This window comes from Pseudorca crassidens, chromosome 9 (assembly GCF_039906515.1).
Source record: "Pseudorca crassidens isolate mPseCra1 chromosome 9, mPseCra1.hap1, whole genome shotgun sequence".
Lineage (NCBI taxonomy): Eukaryota > Metazoa > Chordata > Mammalia > Artiodactyla > Delphinidae > Pseudorca > Pseudorca crassidens.
The window spans coordinates 6055513-6068275 of NC_090304.1; the positions used below are offsets into that span (position 1 = coordinate 6055513).

Sequence of the window (12763 nt, forward strand, 5' to 3'; positions counted from 1 at the left end):
GGTTCTGGAGGCTGCTGGCACAGGACTGCTCCAGCCCCTTGGCGAGCCCCTGGCCTTCTGAGATGGCCTGGTGCCTCCACCCACCTGACAGGAGCTCACTTGGGGACAAAGGTTGGTGCTGCTGAGGTGGCCGTTGTAAACCAAAGGGCGGGTGGAGAGGCGGTGTTGTGGGTGACTCAGGGATGCTTGACCTCGGTGGCCTGCCCTCCTCTTCCTCCTCCAGGCAGCCTTCCCTGACCACCCCACCACAAAGATCTTGCCCTCCCCTGAACTCCTGTAGTCCTGGCTGTCCAGACTCATTTCGTTGACAGAACAGATGGCTCAACAGCAAAACAGAGACAGGCTTTTAAGAAATAGGACAGCTCCAACCTAGAACTGTCAAATTCACAGAGACAGAAGGGAGCATGGTGGTTGCCAGGGCCTGGGGGGAATGGCAAGTTGCTTAATGGCTATAGAGTTTCAGTTTTGCAAGGTGAGAAACTTCTGGAGGTTGGTTGTACAACAATGTGAACGTATATAACGCTACTGAATTGTACATGTAAAAATGGCTAAGATGGTACATTTTATGTTTCTGTATTTTTTTTGCTACAATTGGAAATTTAAAAAAAGAAAGAAAGAAAAAAGAAACAGGATAGTTCTAGGCTGGAAGTTAGGAGACTTGGGTTTTTTCCAGGCCTAGCTCTGCCCCTAATTTTCCAGCACAGAATAGGGTTAAGCGCTCAGGCTCTGAGGACCAGCTGCTCCTGGGTAAACCTCGGTTCCATCCCCCACAGCTACGTGACGCTGGGTGCCTTCTCCCTTGGTTTCCTTGTCTAAAACAGAGACAGATAACTCACGTGTTGTCGTGAGGACTAAATGTGACGATGCTATGCCCAGCAAAGGGCTTGGCATGCAGCAAGCGCTCAGTAAAAGTGAGCTGGTGGCATTCAGTATTTGAGGCAAATCCTTTTTCCTCTTGGTCAGTCTTCTCATCTGTAAAATGGGTTGTTGTGAACATCAAATGAAATCATGAATGTGGACGCCTCTAAAGACAAGACTACCAGCAGCAGCTCTTTCTCCCAAGTCAGAGGAAAGAGAAAGGTACTTGGGCTGGGCCAGCCGATCCTCAGATTCCTAGAATTTGAGAGTTTAAAGGGAGCGCCCACATCTGAGAAACAAAAACACACTCCCTTTTGTTTTAATCACTATTTTTTGAGCTTTTATTTTTTACTGGTTCTGGAGCTAATTCCTTCCTATATTTCGTTTAAACCTCATGACAGTCCTATGAGGTGTACATCATTATCTTCATGTTATAGATCCCCATTCTGTAGATGGGGCAAACGGAAGCTCAGAGAGATTAAGCATGCCCAGTAAGTGGCAGAGCTGGGAGTCCCGCCCTGGTCAGACTGGCTTTAGAGCCCGTGTTTCAACCACTCCGCTCTCCTGTCCTGGTGTTGGTGGCAGAGGTGGGACTGGAAGCTGGGCGTCCTGCTTCCTCTGTGTCTGGGGTGCCGCATGAGGTGCCCTGTCTGGGGTCAGGGAAGTGCTGGCTGCAACTCTTGGCTCACCCCAGACTCCTCTGCGTCTGGTCTTGCTTTTTTTCCTCTCTCAGAATTTCTTAGGCCTTCCTTGGGTTCAGGATCTCTTAATATCTGTCAGGCTCACCTCCCAGCCAGAGGAGCCAAGGCAGGGCCAGTGTGAAGAGGAGAATGGAGAAAAGGGACCCTGACCCTCTGTCCCAGCCTGTCCCAGAGGTGGATTATGACCATTATTCCAACCCTGACCACACGTTTAATGCCTGACCCATGTGCCAACCCTGACCTTGGTTAAAAAGCAACAAAACCATTACACAGTCTTCAACGCCTTCACTCCAGCACAGTTAGCTCAAACCCTCACTCTCATCCAAGTCTGAGCTGGGGAGGGCTTGCTGATGACTCACGGGCCTCTGAGATGTGTCAGGGTGAATCACTCGTTCTTGTGTCACGCCTGTCGCTGCCGTATACCCTCTTGCCAAGCGTGTAATCTTACAACAATTCCCCAGATCCGTAAATCTGTGGAGGACCAGGAGAAAATATGTGTTCTTTTCCTTCCCTCCCCACTGCCTCCCTGCCTTTGTCACCGGGGTGGTGGTGAGGGTTCTTACCTTTCCAGACCCTGCTGGGTGACAGCTCCCCTGGAAGCCTGCCCAACCCCTCAGCCTGGGTTAGGGAGGCAGTCCCCTGTCCAGCCCACCCAATACACACAGTAGCAGCAGTCACCCCAGGATGCCTTTCCCTGCCACACTGGTGTCCCTTGATGGCTAGGACAACATCTCTTCCATCGCTGTCCCCAGGACATGACATAGTAAATGCTTGGGCTTAAATATTGGAGACTATTACGTGTCTATTGCTGTGTAACAGAATACCCCAAAACTTAGTGGCTTAAGGCAGCACTCATGTATAACCTCACAGTTTCTGTGGGTCTGGGATCCAGGCACAGCTTAACGGGGGCCTCTGGCTCAGGGTCCCTTGCAGGCTTCAATCAGAAGGCTGTTAGTCACCTCCAGGTCTGACTGGGGGGTGGATCTGCTTCCAAGGTTGTTGGCAGGACCTGCTTCCTCGCAGGTTGTTGCCATGAGGGTCTCAGTTTCTTGTTGATTGTTGGCTGTTCCCAAGGGCAACTCACATCATGGGGGCTGGCTTCAGTTGGAGCCGGCAAGAGAGTGTGAGAGATGGCAGGCGGTCAGAAGCCAGAGTCTTTGGGGAACTTAACCTCAGAAGTGACCTCCCATCACTTTTGCCATCACTGTTCCTCCAAGGCGAGTCACCAGGTCCAGTCGGCACCCAAGGGAAGGGACCCACAAGGGCGTGAACACCAGGAGGCAGGATCTTTGCGGGTCATCGCGGAGGCAGCTTACCCGTGAGACCTGGGTCCCAAGTCCATCAGACTGCCCGAGCCGAAAGCCTTGCACGTTTATGGGACACCTACGTGCTTTGAGTGAGCAGCTTAACCTCACGTGCCTACAGTTACTCAGCTATAAAATGGGGATAATATTTTATTTCATCAAATCTAAGATGACGTCGATAGAAAGATAGCATTATTTTATACACCAGTAAGAAAGAAAATCCACTGCCCATTCATTGGAAGATGCAGCCCCATTTCAGAGCTTGAAGTGTGGGGAGGAAATGTACGTCTTAAAATTAATGAAACACACAGTGTTTATTTCCTAAGGTGATCTGAGACTTAAATGACTGGTACTATTTAAGGTTGTTGTGAGGCTTAGATGTACGGAAGGCTGCAAACTGGGGCAGGCTGCCCAGATGTTCCATTTATTTATTTATTCATTCATTCATTTATTTATATATGGCTGCACTGGGTCTCCGTTGCTGCGTGCAGGCTTTCTCTAGTTGTGGCGAGCGGGGGCTACTCTTTGTTGCAGTGCACGGGTTTCTCACTGCGGTGGCTGCTTAGTAGCTGTGGCGCACGGGCTTAGCTGCTCCGCGGCATGTGGGATCTTCCCGGACCAGGGCTTGAACCTCTGTGCCCTACACTGGCAGGCGGGTTCTTAACCACTGCTCCACCAGGGAAGTCCCAGATGTTACTTTTTATTAGTGAGCCAATGAAATTAATCCACACCTACACACTGTGGGCAAGATCTTGTTTTGATGATGTCTAGGCTAGAAGTGAGGCCAAGGGGAGCAGGATAGAATCTCCACCCCCAGAAAAGGAGGGATTCTCATGTACATCAAGCAAGGCACCTTAAAACAGACACCAAGTGCTGAGGGTGCACGGAAGAGAACAGGAGACCCCTATCTGTCTTGGAGGTGGTTAGCCTCTGGGCAGGCTCCCTGGAGGAGGTGGTGTTGGAGCCCAGCATTGAGGGCAGGGAGGACTGTTGCAGTAGAGATAGAGGTAGGATCCTGTGGGTGACCAAAGCCTGGGAACACAAAGGGTTGCCCTTGGGTGGGAGAAAAATCTGGAAAGGTAGACTGAAGCCTGCTCTTCCTTCCAGAGCCTGGAAGAGGAATCTGAGCTTGGGAGACAAGGGGGATGGGGTGTGCCCTCCACTCCAGGAGCCTTACCTCTGTGATTGCATTTCACCCTCACACTCTCTGGAGCTTAGCCCCATTTTTCAGATGCAATAACAGAAGCTCAGAGGGATGAAGCAACTTGCCCAAGGAGACACAGTCAGTAGTGGGCCTTGAATGCAGCCCCACAGGGTCAGGCCAGCAAACAGAGTCCTCAGCAAATGAGTGTTCCACCCCCAGACCCCACTCCTCACCCCGGTCTTCATGCACCCTACACGATGATCAGACAGAACCATTAGCTTAAGGTTAATGCCACTAGAGTTTTCCTTGAAAATATGATATGCCCACCATCAATGAGGCAAGGGGCTCATGTGTGTGTGTTTCAACTAATAATTTATCTCTTTGCCTGAGCAGCTCTTATAATACAGTACATTTTGGGGGAACTAGTTCTTTTTTTTTTTTTTTTTTTTTTTTGCTGTACACGGGCCTCTCACCGTTGTGGCCTCTCCCGTTGCGGAGCACAGGCTCCGGACGCGCAGGCTCTGGACGCGCAGGCTCAGCGGCCATGGCTCACGGGCCCAGCCGCTCCGAGGCATGTGGGATCTTCCCAGACTGGGGCACGAACCCGTGTCCCCTGCATCAGCAGGCGGACTCTCAACCACTGCGCCACCAGGGAAGCCCAGAACTAGTTCTTTTACTTCAGAACAATGATCCATTGTTTTGGTTTTCATTTCCCAAAGGAAACTAGAATGCCAGGCTGTCAGGTTCAGGAAGAGATTTTGGTCAACTTATCACTTGGAGAAATCAAACAAAGGGAACAATAAATAGTGATAATGCTATTGATTGTAAGAGCTCCCACGTTCTGAGCACTCAGGCTGTGCCAGGCGTTGTGCTTAGGGCTTCCTGTATTCAGTCCTGATAGCACTCTGAGGAATCGGGGGAGAATTGTTCTCAGTTTAGACAAAGCGTGTATCAGTAATTGCAGGGTCCCAGAACTGGCAACGCAGATGCTCTTGCATTTTTTTCAAATATGCAGGACCTGATGACTATCAGTGGTGGGTCTGCCCCTTCTCCTGTCTGAGCCTATTACCTCATCGGTAAAATGGGCCTGAGCGGGTCTAGCCAGGGTGCCCCAAGGTTTCCTTTGTTAAAAAAACACCAGTCACTGGGCCCCATCAAAACCCCTTGCATATACAGGTCTGGGCAGGGCCCTGAAAAGCTGTCTGCACAATCACATCCCAGGAGATCTGTCTCTTGTTGGAAATCTTGGAAACAATTGCTCAAGGCCCTTCCACCTCTGAGGACTGTGATCTTAGGACTCAAATTTCAAACCAAAGCTCTTCCTTTGAAATCTGAATTCTAAACATTCTTGTCTTCTCTTTCACAACAAGGTGGCCAGTGGAGCAGAAAGAGCACAGCCTGGGGGGGTCAGTGGACTGGAGGTCCAGTTCCAGCTCTGCCCCTGACTAGCTATGTGATCCAGAGAGGAAGTCATTTCCTTTCTCTGAGCCTCAGTGTCCACACCTGCAAAATGGGTACAGCATACCTGCCCAGGGATGTTGGGAGGTCCAGAGGAGCTATAGCTCAGAGTTGGGAGGAGGATCTTACCCTCCTCTGCCTCAACCTGTGGGCAGAGGCCTTGATATGGACCTGGGGAAGTGCTAAGACTGTGATCTGCTAGACCAATTCCCACCTTGGCAGGTGGAAGGTCTGACCGACTTGTAGAGATGCCATGATGGGATGGGCTTGTGTATGGAGGAGTCACCCCAAAAGCCTGGGTGGAGTGGCCTGGACCCCTCGAGGATGTGGGGGGAGGGAAACATATCAAAAAGAGCAGAAGAGCTACTCCTGAACCATCCCTACCCCATCACACACTGTGAGGGTCCCCTGCTGCTTAGAATGGAGACACAACCCCAGCCTGCGGAGAAGGGCTGTCGTGGCCATTCTTCAGTCAGTGAGTGGGTGCGTTCATCACAGCCTAGTGCCCTGCCCTGTGTTTCCATCAATAAGGGTTTATCCTGAGGTCTCACCATTAGTTAGGCTATCTGCGGCTCAGCTCGAACTGCCAGAATTTTGTTAATTAAAAAAAAAAGTGATTTTTCTTGTGTCATCTCAGGACAGGGGTTCTGGGAAATCTAGGTTGTCCTTGTGAGATCCTCAGGGCAAACCTGGCCTTCCAAATTGTAAACACAAGAGTGGTGGGCTGTTTCTGGGTTTATAGTGACTGCTACAGTATGAGGGTTCATGGCTTTGTCTGTGAGTCCCCATCCACTCAGATGCTTCTGCTTACCCAAGCCTTCTCAGCGCCAACTGCTCTTGGCCTTCCCCACAGCTCCCTCTCAGGCTGCACTTCCTGAACTTACTAGCAATCTGTCCTCACTGACCCTCTCCATGCCTTGACCCCATGATGCCCTCCCCCAGCTTTGCTTGGGCCATGTATGGGATCCATTTTTACCAATGTATTTACCTGATTAACTCCTGATTTATGCATGTATGTTTGTATGTATATATGTATGTATGTATCTATCTATCGACTTTCCCTCCTCCAGGAAGCCCTCCAAGTCCCCTCTCATGGGGAAAGGGACCCCTCCTTGGACTCCCATAGCACTCTGGCCATTATCTCTAGCACAGCACCACACTGCTTTGAAGTGGAGTGCTTTGAGGTCTGTGTACCCTCACTGGTCTGGGAGCAGCTTGGGGATGGGGAAAATACCTCATTTTCACCGTATCTCTATTGGGTGCTGCTGAGGGGGCTGCAGAGTGAAGGGATCACATTTGTCCCCACCACCCCATTTTCCTTCCTGGCCCAGTTGACACCTCCCTCCTCCGAATTTACTCCTTCCTATCGCATCGATCGTGCCTGCTTCTCCTTAACTTTCCCCTTCCCCTTAAATGTGGTACCCTGCAGACTCCTCTCCCTGTCGGACTCGGCTCAGCTTCTGGGGCAGTCCCATCCACTCCATAGCTTTGACCACTAAGTGTGGGCTGATGACTCCCATTTCTTCATTTGCCAACTATATATTAAGCATCTACCATGTGCCAAACTCACCTTTTGTAGAGGTGATGTTCAAGTGTGGGGAAGGGACAGGAGTACAGAAGATAAACAGACAAAAACCAAGAACTTTCCAAAAAGTGACAGTTACTAAGAAGCAATAAGGCAGACATACTCCCAGCCTAACAGGAGCCCTGAGCTGCTCTGCAGCTGCCCCTGGCCCACTCTCTCCCGACAGAGCCCTGCTGCCCAGCCTATGCCTCTCCTGGCTGGCCCTCCACAGGCTGGTCTCAGCCTGTCTGTCCTGCCTCCCCTTCCCTTGCATCTCCCAGAAACTCAGCCACGTTCCCCAACCTTCCCGGGCCTCAAGAGTCAATTTCACAAGTTGGGGCCTGTTTAAAAAATAAATTAATTAAATAGAAAGATTCCTGGGCCCCACCCCATGAATCAGGATCCACAGGGGCCTGAGGTCCGGGAATCCATTTTGTTTTTAAAGAGAGTCCCAGGGGATTCCTCTTATCAGGGAAGTCTGGGTAATAACTTCTCTAGGAATCTCAGTGGGTCTCAACGCTGACCCACATTAGAACAATTTGGAGAGCTTCTAAAACTAGCAATGCAATGCAATGCAGGGGATTCCATTCGCCAGAGACAGACTTAAGTGGTATTCTGCTGATGATTCTAAGACCTCTGAGTTGGTGGTTCATATGTATAAGAACCATGGGGGAGGAGTGAGGCTCAAGAATCTGTGTTTCCAATCAGTACCTTGTCCCAAGGAGATCCTGTCACTAGTATTACAGAAGCCCACGCTGAGCAATGCCTTTTCTAGCCACACTGGACTCCTCATCTCAGCTTTTTCTTGGGCAGTTTTCTCTGTCTGGGGTGGAATACCCCTCCCAGCTTTGTCCTCCTGGAGGACTCAGCCTGGAGGTAGGACAGAGCCTGGATGGAGAGATGTCTTGTTTCCTAGCCAAACTTCAACTAATTTATGTGGCTGAGCTAACTGTCCAAAATCCATACTACTTTTGTTCACAGCAGTCCATCTTTTAGCTCTCAATTAGTTTCTTTGTTCAGACCTCCACCTGGTGGTGTTGACATGGGATTCACCTGAACCTGCGTGGAGCCACCTGCCCTCTGCTCCAGACTCAGGATTTCACAGGGACCAGCCGGGACTCAGCTGATGTTCCCCGAAAACTGGATTCACCTCTTGGTGGGTGTTGAGCCAAAAGATACAACCAAGCCAGAGATCAGGAGAAGGAAGGATTTATTACTTGCAGCAAGTAAGGAGAACACCGGGGATTTTTTCCAAAGCAGTGTCTCCCCAAACAGCAAAATTGGGGAAGTTTTAAGCTAAAGGTATATGCATGTTCATGAAGGGGCTTGAGCGGAGGAGAACACAGCATAGAATTGGGGCAAAGGTGGACAGTTAGGTTCCAGTGGACCTGGTGGTTGAGAACCTTGGTGGGGGAAGGTGTTAAGTTCTGCAAAATAGCTCAAGAAAGTGCTTCAGGCCAATCTTTATCATTGAAACAGAACTGGAAGTTTACAACTGATTTATTATCTTTGCTATTGTTACTTCTCTTGCCTGATAACAGTGTTTGTTCCCTTACGATCATTATTACTGAGACCTGTTCAGGGCAAGAACTGTGGTCAGGTGAGCTCTACGATGTGATGGTAGAGGCTGTTTTTTTTCACGTGCGTCTCCGGCATAGCACCAGGCCCATAGTAGGTGCTCAAGGGATGCTTGTTAATTGAATGAATACCTGAATCTGGAAAACTGGAATTTTAATCCTTGTTCTGGTACTAAAATAGCTGTGTTGGACTGACCCAGGTTGGAGTTCAGCCAGATATGTGGAAGGAAGGACAAAGAAATTTGTCCAAAGGACAAACAAAATGGACACAACACAGAGAAGAGAATGCAGTTGTAATATCTCTCCATACTCAATCATCAAATTTTAGTTAAAAAGATGTTCTCATAGTCCTTGATTCTCCCAACTGTCTAGAAGCAGGTTATTTTTCTCCATGCCTTGATTATCATCTGATGTACCTTATATTTTATTTTATCGTCTTTCTTCTCTCACTGGGAGGCAGAAATTTTGGTTTATTTTGGTCACTCCTGCATCTCCTGGTTGGCACAGAGCCCAATTTTTGAAGCTTTCCGTTCAACCAAGCCTTCTAAACCCTCTAGGTCCTGAGTGGCCTCTATTTACAGATTAGGAAACTGAGGCTCAGAGAGGTGAGGTTGCTTGTCCAGTGTCACACGGAGACTCCTGCCCGTCACCATCACCCCCACAGCTGCTAAAAGACAATCGCGTAAACCCGTCTGGCACAAGCGCCATTTCCTTCTTCCTGCCCTTTGCAAACCCTTTTTCCTCCGACCTCTTCTCCACCCATTAGCGTGCACCTGAGTCTGCCTGGATTCTTGAGCCGGAGGGTTATCTGTTGTGCTTGGGGTTTTGAGAGACACGTGCTACCCGGGTGAATGAATCGCACGTCCCCACCCCCGCCAACAGCCAATCACAGCCTGTCAGAGCCTGGCCACTTCCGCCTATTGCGGGCCGCGTCTGGGGCCTTGCGGCCCACGTGGGGCTCTGGAGACCAGGGAGTAGGTGGTGGTGAGCCAGGGGCGGGCTCCCCCAGCCTCGTCACCAATCCAGGGGCCTGCCGGGGACGGGAGGGGCGGGGCTGATGTGGGGCGCCAAGGCTTAAACGTGACGGGCAGGCGGGCGTAGGGAGGAGTCCCGGGCAGGGTAACGGTGAGTGACAGAGGAGGCTGTCCAGTAACAGGAGGGGTTGGGCTGTCTGAGCCAATAGGAAGTCCGCAAGGCGGGACTGGGACCGCAGCAAGTTCGGTTGCGCGGAGACCGCAGCTGTTCCCTGTCAGTGGAGGCAGCGGCGGTAGAGGCGGTGGCGGCAACTTGCGGCAACACCGAGGAGGTGAGTGCCGGCGGCGCTGTGCATTTTCCTCTTCCCGCAGCGGGTCGGAGCGGGTGGGCGTGCGCCGGCGCTGCCGCGGGGGACGCTTATGTAAGGGTCGCGCGCGCCAAGGCGGCGCCAGCTCCACGAGTGACGGCTGGAGGAGACGGCAGCGGGCGGTGCGCGACGCGCCGCGCCGCGCGCCGCCCCTCCCCTCCCCTCCCCTCCCCCTCCCGCGAGGGACTGTTTGCGCGAGCCCGCCCCCCACCCCCGCCCTGGGGACCCGTCGCCCCAGTTCTCCGGGCCCGCCGCCCAGCGAGCATCCTTCCCGCGTTGGCGCAGCCCGGCCTCGTCCACTCGGCTCCCCGGGGGCCGCCGGCGGCCTTATTCCTGCTCTCGGGCCCATTTTGCAGATGGAGAACCTGAGGGCACGGAGCCCTCAAATGCCTCGCGCGAGGTCCCTGAGGGCTCGAACCCAAGTCTGTCAGAATCCGGAGCCCAAGTGTCCCCCACCATACTGGAAGTTGCTCAGCTCTGAAGAAAGCCATGGCGTGTAAGGCGAGGGTTTTCCGTGTTACGAGTGCCTGCACTCTGCTTCCCATAGGATCCACCTGGTAACCCTGGGGGGCATTCTTGTAATTCCACTTAGTTTCAGAAGAGGAAGCTTCGGGCGCCCAGAAGCAGTGATTAGGAGGAGGTGGGGCTGAGCTCAGCCCGTTATTTCTACAGCTTTTAGCAGTTTACAAAGTGCAGTGAGTAGCAGCTGGCCCTCCGGGAAATGCCCTCCTGGGCACGCAGTCTGAAGCCCTGGCTTGCCCTGGCTTTGAGGACCTGCCATACACGTTCCTCCCAGCACATCTTGCTTTGTGTACTTGGAGTGAGTTGTTTCACCTCTGGATATCCTTTTCCTCATTTCACAAGTGCCGGGGCTAGGTCAGGTCCCTAGGTCCCTGGGAGCTTTGAAATTCTTAAAAATCTGATTAAAATTCATTTTGTGATAAAGAGGAGGCCAGGGATCCCCGTTCTGTAGCTGAGAAAACTGAGGCTCAGAGAGGTGCCGCTATTTGTCAGATCATAACCAAGGCCTCCCCAGTCTTTACCAAGAAGTCTTTGCCTTCCCGTTGCTCCCTTACCCACTGCTACCAGCAGCCTTGGCCTCCCCACCCCCCCACCCTTCCCCTGCCTGTGATGCACATACTGGAGTGGATGTGCTCAGCATTTCGATGCCCTCGCAGCTACAGCTTTTCTGCCTGCCTGCTCTTCATCTAAACCCTTGAACTCTTCATCACATTCTTTGCACACCTGTCATGTTCAGAGCCCTAGACTGGGTGCTGCGCGAAGACGTGGGAGACGAGGTGCCCCAGAACTGCCAACAAACTGGTTGGGGGAGAGAAAAAGAAACAGAGCGTAAGCAGAAAGTCGGCATGCCGCAGATGTTTGTAGAGAGCTGGTGTGGGCGAGGTATGGCCAGAGGAGGACGTGGAAGAGGAAGTTCCGTAGAGGCTGGCAAATCAGGGCAAAACTCACACCAAGGCCAGGGACAGGAGAACTGGACTGGCTGGGGCTGGATGGGCATGGATTAGGGAAGGCTTGGTGGAGGCGGCGAGTTGGGAGCCTCCTTTTTTTTTTTTTTCTATAAATTTATTTATTTTATTTTTGGCTGCGTTGGGTCTTCGTTGCTGCGTGTGGGCTTCCTCTAGTTGCGGTGAGCGTGGGCGACTCTTCGTTGCGGTGCGCGGGCTTCTCATGGCGGTGGCTTCTCTTGTTGTGGTGCACAGGCTCTAGGTGCACAGGCCTCAGTAGTTGTGGCTCACGGGCTCTGTAGCGCAGGCTCAATCGTTGTGCCACACAGACTTAGCTGCTCCGTGGCGTGTGGGATCTTCCCGGACCAGGGCTCGAACCTGTGTGCCCTACATTAGCAGGCGGATTCTTAACCATTGCGCCACCAGGGAAGCCTGAGTTGTGAGCCTCTTGATTCCATGGCGGCCAGCAGTGAAGAAGCAGTGATTGGATTTGAGCAGCCAAGGTTTTATGGTGAAGTACAGGTGAGTTTTAAGTAACTGGACCCTGGCAGAGGAAGGCTGAGGAAGGTGGAAGGAGAACGTGGAGATAGCACTTCCCAGTTGAGTGTGAGAAGTTTGGTTGGTCATCTCGCAGAGGCCTCTGCAGGAGGCGTTATAAGGTGAGGGCACTTGCTAAGGTGCGGGTGAGTCAGAAGTGAGATTGGGTCCAGAGGCGCCGGGGTGCTTGGTTGGGCTCTGAGGGCCCAGCAGCAGCGGGCCTGAGCTACAGTCTGTTCTGTTTGTGTTCTAGTAAGCAACCTATGAGCACGTGTCCTTGTGAGAAGTTTCTTAGTGGCTGCTCTGCCCTGCAGAAAAGGGCTTTGTTCACTATAGCTGCGCAGTATCTATTGGTTGAATTGAATTAGGCTGCCATTCAGAATTTCTGCAGTTTACCCCAAAGTCCCCTCTGCTCCTTATCTCTTTATGTTTCTCTACTGAAGCCTGTCCCAGCTTGACTGACTCTCTCCGTGCCAGTTCTCACCTCCAAGATCATCCCTCAGAGGGGTTTGCCTTGATGTTGTAACCCCGGTGGATCCCTCCTGCCTTTGAGGTGCTAGTACAGGCGGCTTATCTTTTTTTTTTTTTTTTTCTAAATCCTCTGCCTTGTTTTCCCTTTGTCTCACTTCCAGCGCCCTGGGTGCTGTGCTAGGTCCCTGTCCTGACACTGTTTGCAGAGGCGTGGGGCACTGGGGCACAGCAGGACTGCAGATCCAGGTCTCATTCCAAGTCACAGCACATTCAGGGGCTGCAGGGATGATTGTCGTATGTCAGAGGATCTGGGCGGAAGGCCTGGGCAGGCCCCAGACTGT

The 12763-nt window shown here is 52.0% G+C and overlaps 1 protein-coding gene across 5 annotated transcripts in view; it reads left to right on the plus strand.

The window, feature by feature from the left end:
* Positions 1-9782: 9782 nt before the first annotated feature.
* The window catches only part of PC (pyruvate carboxylase), a 106719-nt gene continuing 103738 nt past the window's right edge, over positions 9783-12763 (plus strand). For 3 of the 5 annotated variants that reach the window (XM_067748147.1, XM_067748143.1, XM_067748142.1), the window contains exon 1: positions 9783-9912. The gene's annotated coding sequence lies outside the window, so the exon portion shown is untranslated. Of the gene's footprint in view, positions 9913-10304; positions 10445-12763 lie in introns of all 5 variants that reach the window. The other 2 variants (XM_067748146.1, XM_067748144.1) reach the window with 1 other exon arrangement.